Genomic DNA, 15,515 nt, shown 5'->3' on the forward strand with positions numbered 1-15,515 from the left:
AGAAGTTCTCATTTTGTTTGTTTGGCATAATTTAGCCAAGTCTCTGTCTACTAGGTGACCAAAGGTGACAATGGAAGAGTTCAGGTTATAAGTGGGTAAAAAAGAGGACTTCTTTTTAAAAGGAGTGACTTCTCTATCAACAGGATCGATCAGAGCCGGATCATTTATAACAGTGTCTTTGTTACTACACATTACATCATTGTTAGTACTGTTTGGTTTAGAAAAGAAATGTTTTAAGTGTAGTATGCGAGTGAATTTGAAAGTGTCTACCTTGAGAGAGAAAGAGTCTGTTGTGTTCGTTGGGGCGAAAGACAGTCCTTTGCCTAGGATGTTCTTTTCAGCCTCGGTGAGACGGTGGTCTGTGAGATTTAACACATTCTGTAGCGTGGGGATCGGCGTGGTGGGGGTTCTCCTACCCCGCGTCCCCCTCCGCGTCTTCCTCTTTTGGCTCGGGCATTGAACAAAAAAGGAGGTTTCGATGCCCTTTTATGGGTGTGTGCGTCATGAGCAGTGTTGGACAGTAAACACATTTACTGAAATCGGTCATGATGAATTGAGTACAATGGACCACAATGGAAACAAGCCCCCTGTGGCTTTATGCGTTATCATTTTAACATAACCTTTAACTTTACTACCTGTACTAAACACTATCCTGTTAATACATTATTCAATCAATCAACCAATCAATCAATGACAGCCTATGTTTGGTCCGTAAGTGCCTAGAAATGAAGCCACCTCCACACATAGAACACACATACAGAAATACTTTAACATTTGGAAGTATTGACATTATTTTGAGTTTATTTCAGTCAAAGATACAAACATCGTTGTCCATTGTAAAGTTGTTTTACTCCTCCTGTAAGGATCATTAATTCTTATATGTGTGGCAGAAACCCAATTGTATCTCCATATTTTAACCTTTTATATTTTTATTTGTAAATAAATTCCCTTCATTATACAAGAAAGAGTGTCTCACAAAAGTAATGAAAATAGCAGATATACAAGCCCAGAATGCATTGTGATACTTTGTGAGCTTGTAGATCTATTATTTTCACTATTTCAAGTTTATAAAATAATAATGAAAAAGTTTTGGACACCTGGGTTTCCACCTGATAGCAACGATATGGAATATGTAGAAAAACTGGAAACGTAATAAGTAATATGTAATATAATGTTATTACTCTTGATACTATATAATTACTAAGGAGTAATAAGTGATAATTTAGTTTTATTTGCCAACACTGGTCATCAGATCCAGGTGAAAGCTTTTTTGTGGCAACCACACATTAACTCATTCTGTGCCAAGGTCAAAAATGGCTCCAAGGTCCCTGTGCCACGGTTTTGTATGCAGCGCCGGCGCCCCCTATAGGCAGACTACGCACTCTGCGTAGGGCCCCCGCCTGAAAAGGCCCCCCACGATGCTGAAAATAATGTACCAACCTTGATCAGAAACAGCGCAAAGCGCACTGAGTGTAGCGCAGCCGCAGGCAGTCTACTGCCATCTTTCCTGATTCAGACATCTCTGATCAGAGAGTCTTCTGATTGGCTGTCACTGTGTCACAACACTGTGCTTGTCTTGTACACTCTTTGGGAACCCGCCCCTCCTTCTGAGTGCAGTGCAGCAGGCAGCGTCTCACAGCTGTGACGTGACAGTTTGTTTGTTTTAGGTTTTAGCGTTTAACTTTTACACTTGAATAATGAAGCGTGTGTATCCATCTGGACACGATAAGAAAAAGAAGAAAAAGCGTCAAACAGAACTGCGGCAGCAGCAATCAGGTAAATAAAGGTTCAACTTGCACTGTGTGTTGTTTCTCATCCACGTTGTTGCATGCTGGCGTTTGTTGTGTAATCTGACCTTTCTCATCATCACTTGCTGCCTGTCTCGTCTGACTCGCTGCAGTTAGCGACTACAGTTGTGATTTTGTTTGGTTGTATTTTTAGGTCCAGTTTGTTTGTTGTTGGTGCTGCAGCTGCTGCTGCTGCTGTTTCTTAATTGTGAATGTGAGATTGTGAGTTGTGTGTGTATGCACAGACAGTGCACTGCAGACAGTGGTATAAAGTAACTAAGTACTTAAGTACAATTTTAAGTATTTGTAGCTACTTTACTTGTGTATTTTTCGTACTTCTACTTCTACTCCACTACATCTCTTGGATCCAAATATTGTACTTTTACTCCACCACTACACAATAATTTGAAAACTAGTTACTTTGTTTGCAGACATTAATTGTAATATTATATTAATATATTATATTATATTTAGCCCTATGTTTTACTTTGGGATTTGAGAATAGTTGATCTACAAGCTTGTAGATCTGCTATTTTCAAACATTTTGTACTTTTACTGTTGGTTTGGTACTTTTTGAAGTAAATGTTGATGACAACACTTTCATACTTTTACTCAAGTACATTTTCAATTGTGGACTTTACTTGTAGCAGAGTATTTCTATATTGCAGTATTGATACTTTTATAAGTAATGCACTGATGCAAGATGGAAAGCAAGGTATTGGCATTGACTAATATCTATTGATTAAATATCAAATAAAATAGTATGGGCATACTGGGCAGTATGGATACACATTGATCAATTGAATAATGACATTGTATAATGACCAAGTATTTGGCCAAGCCATAGTATACTTTTTAAAATGATTATTATTTTAGATGCTGACAGAACCCTCCCTAAAAAAAACAGGTCAAAAGTCAACTTGTCCTAGAATAGACTGAGACTCCCTGTTGCACTAAGAACACCAGACTCACTCCATAGTTCAACCAAAACATCTGAACATGGTCAAGGGTCTGTCCATGACGTTTAGTGTGTGCTCCACACGGAACACAAACAGCTCTTGGATTTATTTGGAGCAGTCTGGCTTGTACACCTTGGTGCCTGCCCTTCATGTTGGCTCCATTATCGTACGACTGCCCTCTGCAATCTGCAAAAGGAATCTGCAAAAGGAATCTGCAGCTTTTCCAGTGTATTTAAAATTACATTAGACAAGTTCAAGCCTGTAGTTTCCTCTACATTTATGAAGCAGAGGAAGTGCTCCTTAATCACTGGCTTCAGCACTGGCTCTATATCCCACTGGCTCTCTCTCTAAAGCCACACTTCTCAGGATAATGGACATCTGCTCCTAGTATTTTGACGCTTTTATTTGAGACACTATTGCTTCCAGAATGTTGTCGCTTACAAGCTGTATTAGCTCATTCTGTGTGTCTTTCCCAAGGTAGTGGGTGTGTGTCTCTCCATCTTTAATTCTGCTGAGATGGTTTTGCATAACAGGGTCAAACTTTGCTATTAACTCCACCTCTTTCAGGAAGTTGCCATTGTCTTGCTGGAAGAGGGTGTCTGACGAACCCCTGAAAGCCAGATTTCTTTCAGCTAGAGACTGGGTGATGCATATCAGACGTGTAAGGACATCTCGCCATCTCTTTCTTTCAGCCTCCAAAAGGGTCATCTGAACATGGTCTAGGGTCTGTCCACGACGTAGTCGCAGATCAAGTTCTCTCCACTTGATCATGTTGGATGTATGTTCAGGACTACCCTCGTGGCTTTACAGAGTAGCATTGATGTTGGACCAGTCATTCACCCCTTCTTTTATTATGTTGTAGTCTTTTGTTGAGAAGAGCTTACAGCAAAAACAATACACAGCATTGTTTTTTGTGGAGTATGAGAGCCAACACCTTGGAATCTGTTCCCCATTTGCCAGCCGTCTTTGTAGTAAGCCATTATGGAACGCTCTGTGTGGATAGGACGCGTCTCTGGGGAAAGAACAATCTGGTCCTGGATTAAAAGGACCTCTGAGCACTAACTCAATCCTTATAGCGTCTGTTAAGACTGGAGGCCAATCTGCTGGGTCAGTGGTACTGGCTGCAGCTGCCTGTACATCACCTGTTATAGTCAGGTCTGAGCTGGTTGTATTGGATGGAGGCAGTGCACCGGCTGGGGCTGCCTCTCATGTTCAAATTTTGTTTGGTTGGTTTTTATTAAGTCCAGTTTGTTTGTTGTTGTTGCTGCTGCTGCTGCTGGTTATTGACTTGTGTATATGAGATTGTGAGGTGTGTGACTGACTGTGCACTGTGTGCACTGTGGTATGAAGTAATTAAGTAGTACTGTTTCTATATTGCAGTATTGATACTTTTATAAGTAATGCAAATGCACTGATGCAAGATGGAAAGCAAGATATTGGCATCGACTAATAGCTATTGATTAAATATCAATAATAGCTCACCTCACATCTTCAGACTACACCTAGGCCCATATAGCACTGTAGCTCACCTACCCCCCATTGACAATACATTAAATCTACATAGCATTTTGTTTTAGGTTTTTATATAAAGCTTTTTTACCAACTAGGTGCTTGGTCTACCTATGTTATTTTAGTCTAGATTGATATTTCTATCCATTTGATGTATTGATGTATTGCCTTGCTTATTGTATTGATGTATCGTATTGATGTATTACCCTACTTATTGTATTGATGTATTACCTTGCTTATTGTATTGATGTATTACCCTACTTATTGTATTGATGTATTACCTTGCTTATTGTATTGATCTATTACCTTGCTTATTGTATTGATCTATTACCTTGCTTATTGTATTGATCTATTACCTTGCTTATTGTATTGATGTATTACCTGCTTATTGTAAGTCACTCTGGATCAAGAGTGTCTGCTAAATGCCTAAACTGTAAACTGTATCTGGAGGATAACTGTTTGAACAGGGCCTCAACTGATAAATGAGTTTTCTATAATTTTCAGGTGCTATGCTTAGGTTTGTGACCAAAGGAGCCGCAACGCCTGCATCAGAGTCAGAGTCAGATCTGAGTGATTTAGAGGCAGCCACAGCCAGTATCAGCAGCACAACCAGAGGTGCACTACCTGCATCCAATATAACCAGCTCAGACCTGACTAGAACAGGTGATGTACAGGCAGCTGCAGCCAGTACCAGCAGAGGTGTGCAGCCTTCATCCGAGTCTGATTTAAGTGATTTAGAGGAAGCTCCAGCCGGTGCACTGCCTCCATCCAATACAACCAGCTCAAACCTGACTAGAACAGGTGATGTACAGGCAGCTGCAGCCAGTACCAGCAGAGGTGTGCAGCCCTCGTCCGAGTCAGATTTGAGTGATTTAGAGGAAGCTCCACCCGGTGTACAGCCTTCATCCGAGTCAGATTTGAGTGATTTAGAGGAAGCTCCACCCGGTGTACAGCCTTCAACCGAGTCAGATTTGAGTGATTTAGAGGAAGCTCCAGCTGTAGCCCGTACCACTGACCCAGCAGATTGGCCTCCAGTCTTAACAGACGCTATAAGGATTGAGTTAGTGCTCAGAGGTCCTTTTAATCCAGGACCAGATTTTTCTTTCCCCAGAGACGCGTCCTATCCACACAGAGCGTTCCATAATGGCTTACTACAAAGACGGCTGGCAAATGGGGAACAGATTCCAAGGTGTTGGCTCTCATACTCCACAAATAACAATGCTGTGTATTGTTTTTGCTGTAAGCTCTTCTCAACAAAAGAGTACAAAATAATAAAAGAAGGGGTGAATGACTGGTCCAACATCAATGCTACTCTGCAAAGCCACGAGGGTAGTCCTGAACATACATCCAACATGATCAAGTGGAGAGAACTTGATCTGCGACTACGTCGTGGACAGACCCTAGACCATGTTCAGATGACCCTTTTGGAGGCTGAAAGAAAGAGATGGCGAGATGTCCTTACACGTCTGATATGCATCACCCAGTCTCTAGCTGAAAGAAATCTGGCTTTCAGGGGTTCGTCAGACACCCTCTTCCAGCAGGACAATGGCAACTTCCTGAAAGAGGTGGAGTTAATAGCAAAGTTTGACCCTGTTATGCAGAACCATCTCAGCAGAATTAAAGATGGAGAGACACACACCCACTACCTTGGGAAAGACACACAGAATGAGCTAATACAGCTTGTAAGCGACAACATTCTGGAAGCAATAGTGTCTCAAATAAAAGGGTCAAAATACTTCTCCATTATCTTGGACTGTACACCGGACATTAGTCACCAGGAGCAGATGTCAGTTATCCTGAGAAGTGTGGCTTTAGAGAGAGAGCCAGTGGGAGATGTAGAGCCAGTGCAGGAGCCAGTGCTGAAGCCAGTGATTAAGGAGCACTTCCTCGGCTTCATAAATGTAGAGGAAACTACAGGCTTAAACTTGTCTAATGTCATTTTAAACACACTGGAAAAGCTGCAGATTCCTTTTGCAGACTGCAGAGGGCAGTCGTACGACAATGGAGCCAACATGAAGGGCAGGCACCAAGGTGTACAAGCCAGACTGCTCCAAATAAACCCAAGAGCTGTGTTTGTCCCGTGTGGAGCGCACACACTAAACCTTGTCATAGCAGATGCTGCCAAATCATCCAAAGAAGCAGTTGGCTTTTTCGGCTACATGCAAAAGCTCTTCAACTTCTTCGCAGCTGCTACACAAAGATGGAGTGTTTTAAAGAAACATGTGAACATAACGGTGAAGTCCTGGAGTGACACAAGGTGGGAGAGTAGGCTCAAAAGTGTGGAGGCAGTCAGGTTTCAGGCTTCTGAGGTCCGGGAGGCGTTACTGGAAGCCAGACAGACCATCAACGATCCTGTGGCCAAGGTGGAGGCACAATCACTTGCAGAGGAAGTTGGGTCCTACCGCTTTCTGATTTGCTGTGTTGTATGGTTTGATATCCTGAATAAGACCCACAGGGTGAACAAGCAGCTCCAAAAAGCCTCAATGCAGCTGGATGTAGCCGTGAGTTCAATTTCAAAAGCAAAGGCTTCCCTTGTTGAATACAGGAACACAGGATTCACTGGCGCCCAGACAACAGCCAAAACCATCTGCGAAGCAATGAATGTGGAGGCTGTTCTCAAAGAGAAGAGGCTTAGAAACACCAAAAGGCATTTCAGCTATGAGGCTCCCGATGAGCCAATGGCTGATGCACTGAGAAATCTTGAAGTTAACTTCTTCAATATGGTTGTTGACTCTGCAGTGACATCCATGAGTGAGCGGTTTGAAACTCTGAACCAGGTCAGAGACAAATATGGAGTGCTGCTGAACTTCAGCACAGCCGCTACGATGTCCAGTGACTCTCTAAAGGCCCACTGCATGGAAGTTGAAAAGACCCTGAGCTTCACAGATGACTCTGGTGTCACAGTCTGTGACATCAGTGGACGGGATCTGGCGCAGGATATTGAGTCTTTACCTGATCTGCCATCCGATCAGATGACTGCATTTGAGCTGTTGTCCTTCCTTGGTAAGAAAAAACTGGAGGATGTCTATCCAAACCTTTGGATAGCATTAAGAATCGCAGTGACCCTACCAGTGACCGTAGCATCGGCGGAGAGGAGCTTCTCTAAATTGAAGCTCATCAAAACCTACTTGAGGTCTTCAATGTCACAGGCACGGTTGAGTGGTCTAGCCATCATGAGTATTAACCATGACGTGGGAAAACGCCTGTCCTTTGATGCCGTCATCGATGACTTCGCCTCCAGAAAGAGCCGAAGAGCAACATTTTGAAGCAGGTGTTTGACTCACACATTCAAATGTTTTTCACACTTTTCACACAAGATTGTATGGTATAAGTGTATTTGTGTAAATTGGACTGCTTAACTAATTGTCATACTTTCACAATTTCATCCAGGCAGGTAGACTGGTGTCCATGTTGATGGAGAACATGCAAGAGTTGTAGATATCCCAAGCTTTTTTCTTTTATATTATTACTGTTTTTTTTTTGCTAATCACACAGCTGTATAGTTTTTTGTTTGTTGTTATTGCCACAGCTGTATAATTTTTTGTTTGTTGTTATTGCCACAGCTGTATAGTTTTGTATTTGTTATTGCTGTTGATACTTTGATACTGCTGCTATTTAGAGGCAGATTTCTGCAGCCAATTAGCGTATAGGCTTATGTTTACATTGTATAGTTTAAGCTAATTGTATAGCTGTATTTTCTGTTTCGTTTTTTTTTATATTACTAGTAATGCAACTTTTTATTGCTGTTACTACTTTGTTACTGATATTTAGAGATAATAAAGCTGCCTGCAGGCATAGCCTATAGGCTTATGTTTACATTGTAACTAGAAATACTGTTCCTAAGAAACAGTGTTGACTTGGCCCCTTTTGAGGAGAATAACCTTACTATAAGGATTTTGGAGAACATACTCAAACACAACAAAAGATTCCATGTGGGTGTTGTTGTTATTTATATCAGGTTGCACTTGTTGGTCGTGATGTCACCAAGAACGCTGCTCCTCATTGCACCCTGCCTTTGTTCTGTCGGCCAGTTTTGAGGAGAATAACGTTACTATAAAGATTTATGAGAACATACTTACTTCTTCTAAACATTACTTCTGTGACTCTTACAAAGATTTCATGTGGGTGTTGTTATTTATATCAGGTCACACTTCTTGTTGGTGGTGATATCACCCAACACGCTGCTCTCTCATTGGCTAAAACCTGCCTTTCTCTGACAGTTTTGAGGAAAATAACCTTAATATATAAAGATTTGGGATACTGGTCTCGTTTTTCAGCGAGTCCACAATTATCAGGCGGCAGCAGAGCCAAGGTGCAGTGTTGTATTTTTCTTATTTTATTTAATATTTTCAATTGCTTGTTTATATTTGTGTTAATGTTCACATTATATTCAATAAATAATGTTTTGTTTACATCTTATTTACTCTGAAGATGAGCAAACTGTTTTATTAGAATTGGCTTACATGCAGTGATCCAATATTAGTCAGTAGGATTTTGCATTTTTAAGAAAGAAGCTGTTTTGTTTAGATAACAACTCTTAAACTTACACTACACCCCTGTAACTGTCATAACTACCCTACGCCACTGGACATTACAACAGTCTAATCCTAATGTTAATATTCCTCTAATTCTACCTTCAAACAGCCCAAATTTTTCGCCGCCGCCCTATCGGGCTGCGGCACATACCACGCACCAAGGCCCCCAAAAAATATTCGTGCTTAGGGCCCCCAGGGGGCCAGAAACGGCTCTGTTTGTATGTTTTTCATTATTGCGCAATCAAAAAAAATGTTTTTTTTTATAAAAAAGACACAGTTGTTGTGATTCAGTGGCAAAAAGAATTTTGTCAATCGGACAAATGGTTCCAGAGATAGAGCTGTTTGAATGAAAAAAAGTGTCCATCCACTTGAATGGACACACATATTATTTACTATATCAGTACTCATGTCTCAATCCTAAAATAAATGTTTTAATATTTCATATTAATCTGCAAAAAATAGCCGATCTACAAGCTTACAACACATTGCAATGCGACGTGTTGTGAGCTTGCAGATCAGATATGAATACTGGTGTGCCTTGGACACAAAATGTTTGAAAATCACTGAATATAAAATGAGGTCATGATTAAAAAACTAACGATTTAGAGTGAAAAAGCATTCTTTGTAAAAGTATTGTAATAATTATATGTTCCTACTTCTACAGGTACTGGTTCCCTGGTGAGCCTCATGTTGAAATAAATGACACTGCAAAAGGCTATTACCCTAATGCAGAAGAAGACTGTGTTGAGTATTATGATGCGTCTGCTAACACTCCTACAGGATGGAACGATGTACGGTGTTCTAGATCTAAATACTGGATGTGTGAAAGAGTTGTGTGCTGAAACCATCATGTTCACCATGTATCAGTTAGCTGGTGTGTTGCTACAATGTATTCATGTAGATTAATACAAAGTTTGTTCTGTTGTATTCTTAAAACAGTGCAAGAGAAGTTATGCATCTATTTCTCACCATCTTAATTGAATTAATTTACATGTTATTTGCCATTTAACTTTCTTATTGATTGATTATTTGCTTTACATAACCACTTAAGCCCTATGCTATACTTTGGCTGTATAGAAAATAGCAGATCTAAAAGCTCATTGTGATGTGTTGTTAGGTTGTAGATCTATATTGAGGACTTTTTGTGTTATCCTTTTATTGTCATTGTAAAATCCTACCACTGTACTATTTACAAACTGTTAATAAAGTATAATCAAATCAATTAATTAATTAAATGCCATTTTCATTTTCTGGTTAAGATCTTCCTCTAAATATATTTTCTTGTAATATTTTGTATGTAAAGCACTATCTACATGCTTTGTATTAACACATATGGTGCCAACCCCGAGTTTCCCGAGTTTGTATTGGTACTAGTGCTGTGCCAACCCCGAGTTTCCCGAGTTTGGGCCGTTTTTTTTTTCTTTTTTTTTTTTTTTTTCATTTTTTCTTTTTTTCAAAAATGTTTTTTGGACCTCCAGAAATGTATTAGGCATGATCGCGATCGCGAAATTGCATGTTTAACCCCCATACCAACCCATTCTTTCAAACATGGCAGCCATGTTTGTTTACATCTGAAGAAAACATAATGGCTGATAAATCATGAATGCCTGCACGGATTTCCAAGCGGATTTTTTTGTTTGAAAGCTGTGAAAAGCATCTACACACGTGGTGCATCATCTAGGCATGGGCGTGCACTTTTTAAACACTTGCACAATTACATGGAAGTCTATGGTAACCATGGCAAACACATGCACGCACACCCACACACACATGTGGTCAACTGATCAGACGAGTGGTCATCTGGACGAGAGGCTACCAAAGGCAGCGCTCACTCCAGGCTTTCCGGGTGTGATTTTCAATACTTATTGATCCTGAATATTTGCAACTCATCTGTGTGAGAATGGCTGACTTGCAGCTGGAAGCAGTACAGAGGCCTTGCTTAGGGTTTAACCCCAAGGTGCATTTATTCACCACAAACCACCAAATATAACTTTCAATCTTTATTACAAACATTGTCATGGACGCTTTCATCTTTATCTCTCACTCTCTCATGTTGATCACTGCCAGCAGCATTTTATACCCAGGTGAGCTGATGAACCTGGACTGATCCATTCCAATCAAAGGGGTGTGGTCTAAGCCCAAAACATTATAAATACATGAATAACTATCATTTAACATAAATACATTACAGAACTCTTAAAACTACCACAACAATAATGATAATTTCTCCTTCACACTGTAATGCAACATAAATGTTATCAATAGCAAAAGCACATCAGAACCCCCCCTCTGACATCCTGACTATGGTCCAGCCCAATCTAGTGAAACACAGCAAGTTGTGTTAGGCTGGACTCCCACATATGCGTGAAACATCGTCTGAGAATGGCCACTGGGGGCGCCGTACTAATGCATTGTCAATGCAAGGTTTGTTTTTTTGTCGTTGCCGTGTCGCAAGCTAGCTAGACTACCTTGAGACACGGCAACGACAAAACACCAAACAACCTTCCATTGACAATGCATTGGACCTCCCCCTCCCCCCCTCTTTCTGACACGATAGCTGTCGCAAATGTGTGTGGCGCGCCTTAAGCATTCAATCAGACTCAACAATAAAACATTACACATAATATTGCACTTCTCTATGTCTCTCTAAACATTACACATAATATTGCACTTACAATTAAAGTGCCATAATGTGCTGTGCAAACATGTAAAGTGTCAATGCTGTGTAAATAATCAATAACTAGGGTTATGTGTACATAATCAATAACTAGGGTTATGTGTAAATAATCAATAACTAGGGTTATGTGTAAATAATCAATAACTAGGGTTATGTGTAAATGTCAGTAACAGAGGACCTCTACACTCAGGGGCATCACAAGGAGGGGGGGAAAGTGGGACTGAGTTACTAGGGCCCAAGGTGGAGGGGCCTTAATTATTTTATACTTTAGCTATTGAAAAATAAATAAAACATTGGCCAAATTGTCACATATTTGAGACAATTTAAAAAAATTAGCCGATCTACATGCTCACAACGCCTCGCTGCGCGAGGTGCCTCAGAATAATTTGGAATTCATCAATATCACTTCACTTTAACCTTTTAGCTTTGTAAAACTAACCTGATCTGCTCTGTACTTGATGAGTTCTTTTTCTCCATCTACCCCAACTCTCTTCACCAAAAATATCCGATCTACAACCTCATAACGTGTCGCAATGCAACACGTTGTGAGCTTGTAGATCTACTATTTTTGGCTAAGTGACTTGGTGTATTTGAAAAAGAACCACCAAGTACAATGCAATTAATAAAGTGGTTAAATTGAAGTGATATTGATAAATATTATCAAAGCATCCTGCGGCACCCCTGGACTAGCCTCATGGCACCCTAGGGTGCCACCACTTTCAGTGAGAGTCATTGAAGACATCAGAAACCCTGCCATAGTGAAAGTTTAAGAACTCATGTAAAGGTCAGGGGTGGATGAGCCTTTCAGGCACAATATCTATTTAAATGTTTTCCAAGGCTGACAAGTTCTGCCATCACCAGACAGTTAAAATATGTATTTTTATAGACGATATAGAATAATGCAAAGGTAGAATAACACTAGCACAGTATCTATTTATTAAAAATATCACAAAATATAAGATACAAGACACAAGGTATCAGGCCTCTAAAATGCTGATGACAGCACTTCCAGTTCTGTGTACATGGATACATTTCAGTTCCTTTTTTCAGTTCAGTTTTCACTGGGAAAGTCCCGTCATATGAAGAGTGGTTCGTTAGAAGGTCTTTCTGAGTTTCTGGTTGTTGCTGACAAGACAACTATGTGACCGATTCCTTTAATTTGTGACACACACACACACACACACACACACACACACACACGCACGCACGCACGCACGCGCACACACACACACACGCACGCAGGCTCTAACTATGTGAACTGAACAACAACTATCCTGTAACTCAGGGTTTCTCAAAGTGGATGCCATGGCACCCTAGGGTGCTGTGACGCCAGTCCAGGAGGGCCTCAGAATAATTTGGAATTCATCAACATCACTTCACTTTAACCACTTAGATTTGTAAAACTGACCTGATCTGCTCTGTACTTGATGAGTTCTTTTTCTCCATCTACCCCAACTCTCTTCACCAAAAATAGCCGATCTACAAGCTCACAACGGGTCGCAATGCAACACGTTGTGAGCTTGTAGATCTACAATTTTTGGCTAAGTGACTTGGTGTATTTAAAAAGAACCACCAAGTACAATGCAATTAATAAAGTGGTTAAATTGAAGTGATATTGATAAATATTATCAAAGCATCCTGCAGCACCCCTGGACTAGCCTCATGGCACTTTCAGTGAGAGTCATTGAAGACATCAGAAACCCTGCCATAAGGCGCTTTTCCACTGCAAGGTGGAACCAGAACTTTCAGGAACCAGAACCTATTTTTTTGGTTCTGGTTTTGTTTCCATTGCGAACGGCCCGGTTCCAGACAAGGTTCCTGGAACCTCCTGGAACCTTTTTTAGGTCCTGCTCCTGAGATAGAACTAACTTGAGTTCTGGGAACCTATGGGCAGGGCCAGCAGCGCTCCGGCTCTCGATTGGTCGAGCGGAGGTAACGACACCGAGGAGAACGGGGAGAAATCTCTCACAACACAACAGCGTCATTTTTAAAATCCTATTCCGACAGACAGAAACACATCAAGTGAATGTGATGATACAGGCTCTTATTTGTGTCTGGGCGGGAGAAGAAAATATCCAGAAGGAGCTAGAAGCATCCGTTCTAAATGAAAGGATTTTCAACCAAATTCCGTTGCCGTCGTCTTTCTGAAATGGGCGTCGAGTGCACAAGCAGACAGACACGGTGCCAAGCACAAATAAAGAAACCGTACGTTGATAGACCGACAACAAACTAAAACAGTGGAGATAAGCATTTCTACATAACATTCGCCCGGTCCATTGACTCGAGTCAGCACTCAGCAGCCGAGCCGTGCGCTGTGTTCAGGACACGCCTGCTTCGTATCGTGTGTGTGTGTGTGTGTGTGTGTGTGTGTGCGTGCGTGTGCGTGCGTGCGTGCGTGCGTGCGTGCGTGTGCGCGTGCGTGCGTGCGCGAGAGAGAGAGACACGCTTTTTTTCTCCCTAGAGCAAAGGCAGCGTACCAGCTCAGTACAGTTAGCAGCTTGTTTGAACGTTCTATTGTTTTTCATTTTATTTTTATATCCAGAAAGTAGTAACTAAAGACGTATTTCTTACATACAGCTGTTATTTTAGATTTTAGATTCCCGAATGTGCTGCTGTTCAAATGACCAGCTGTTTTGTCCTAGCCAAATCAGGCTGACCAGTTGAGCTTCCCGGTTGGGTCTGGTTATATGGAAACAAAAGCAGAACTTGGTTCTGGAACTTCACAGGTTCTGGAAAGTTCTGGTTCTGGTTCTGGCTTGGCCCTGCAGTGGAAATACGCCTATAGTGAGTGGCATTGAAGACATCAGAAACCCTGCCATAGTGAAAGTTTAAGAACTCATGTAAAGGTCAGGGTGGATGACCCTTTCAGGCACAATATATATTTAAATGTTTTCCAAGGCTGACGAGTTCTGCCATCACCAGACAGTTAAAATATGTATTTTTATAGATGATATAGAATAATGCAAAGGTAGAATAATAGTAGTATAGTACCTTTTTTTAAATATCACAAAATAAGTCAATCATTTAATAATAAAGGCAAGATGCAAGGTATTGGGCCTCTAAAATACTGATGACATCACTTTCAGTTCTGTGTATTGTACTTTTTTCAGTTCAGTTTTCACTGGGAAAGTCCCGTCATATGAGGTGTGGTTCGTTAGAAGGTCTTTCTGAGTTTCTGGTTGTTGCTGACGAGACAACTTTGTGACCGATTCCTTTAATTTGTGACACACACACACACACACACACACACACACACACACACACACACACAGAGAGAGGGAGAGAGAGACACACACACGCACGCACGCACACACACACTTCCTGTAACTGTAGGGTGCTCTGTTTCTGCACTACAGTGACATTAAAGAGACAGTACAGTACAGAGAGACAGACAGTGAACCTACCATATTTGCAAGGACAGAGCGCACGGTTCACAATGCCCACAACGGCGGGGAACAGGTAGAAGTAGCCAAACTGAAATAACAAATATCCAACGCTTACATTCACCGTAGTGCCAACGACACCAAATGAGGGTATTATACTGCAGGGGAGCACCTCCATAGCTTCTATAGGCTATACGTAGGAGTAAAACTCCAGAAGGAAGTGCTGTATTAATGACATGACACACGGTCATGTTCATGTACACAAGTAATATATGCACTACAGGCACTTGCTAAACAACAGATAGAGAGACACTGTACCTGTGCTGGTGCGTAACGGGACAACAAACTGAAACCCAACAGGCCAGCTTGGTTTAGAGCAGTGGTTCTCAAACTGTGGGTTGGGACCCCAAGGGGGGTCCCCAAATTATTTTTGGGGCCCCCAGATGATTAACTTAATGTGCAACATTGTTTTCTCTCTCAACAGTAAACAAACCAACATAGAGTTTAAGTGTATAGAGGGTATTTGCACATTTCTAAAGTGACAATTTAAAGGGGAAGACCACCCATTTTCAATATTGAACTATGTAATTAATATACCTTAGAGGAGTTGTGTGGAAATGAAAAAAAAAAAAAGTTCCCCCTCTTCTGTGTTGCCTAGAACTGGA

General features: G+C 41.1%; 1 protein-coding gene across 1 annotated transcript in view; it reads left to right on the forward strand.

Moving 5' to 3' along the window:
• The window catches only part of LOC308301302 (complement C1q tumor necrosis factor-related protein 3-like), a 76,156-nt gene that overhangs the window by 18,482 nt on the left and 42,159 nt on the right, over window positions 1-15,515 (forward strand). The gene's annotated exons all lie outside the window — the stretch shown is intronic.

The sequence above is a fragment of the Nannobrachium achirus genome (assembly GCF_963921795.1).
Source record: "Nannobrachium achirus genome assembly, chromosome: 16".
Taxonomy (NCBI): domain Eukaryota; kingdom Metazoa; phylum Chordata; class Actinopteri; order Myctophiformes; family Myctophidae; genus Nannobrachium; species Nannobrachium achirus.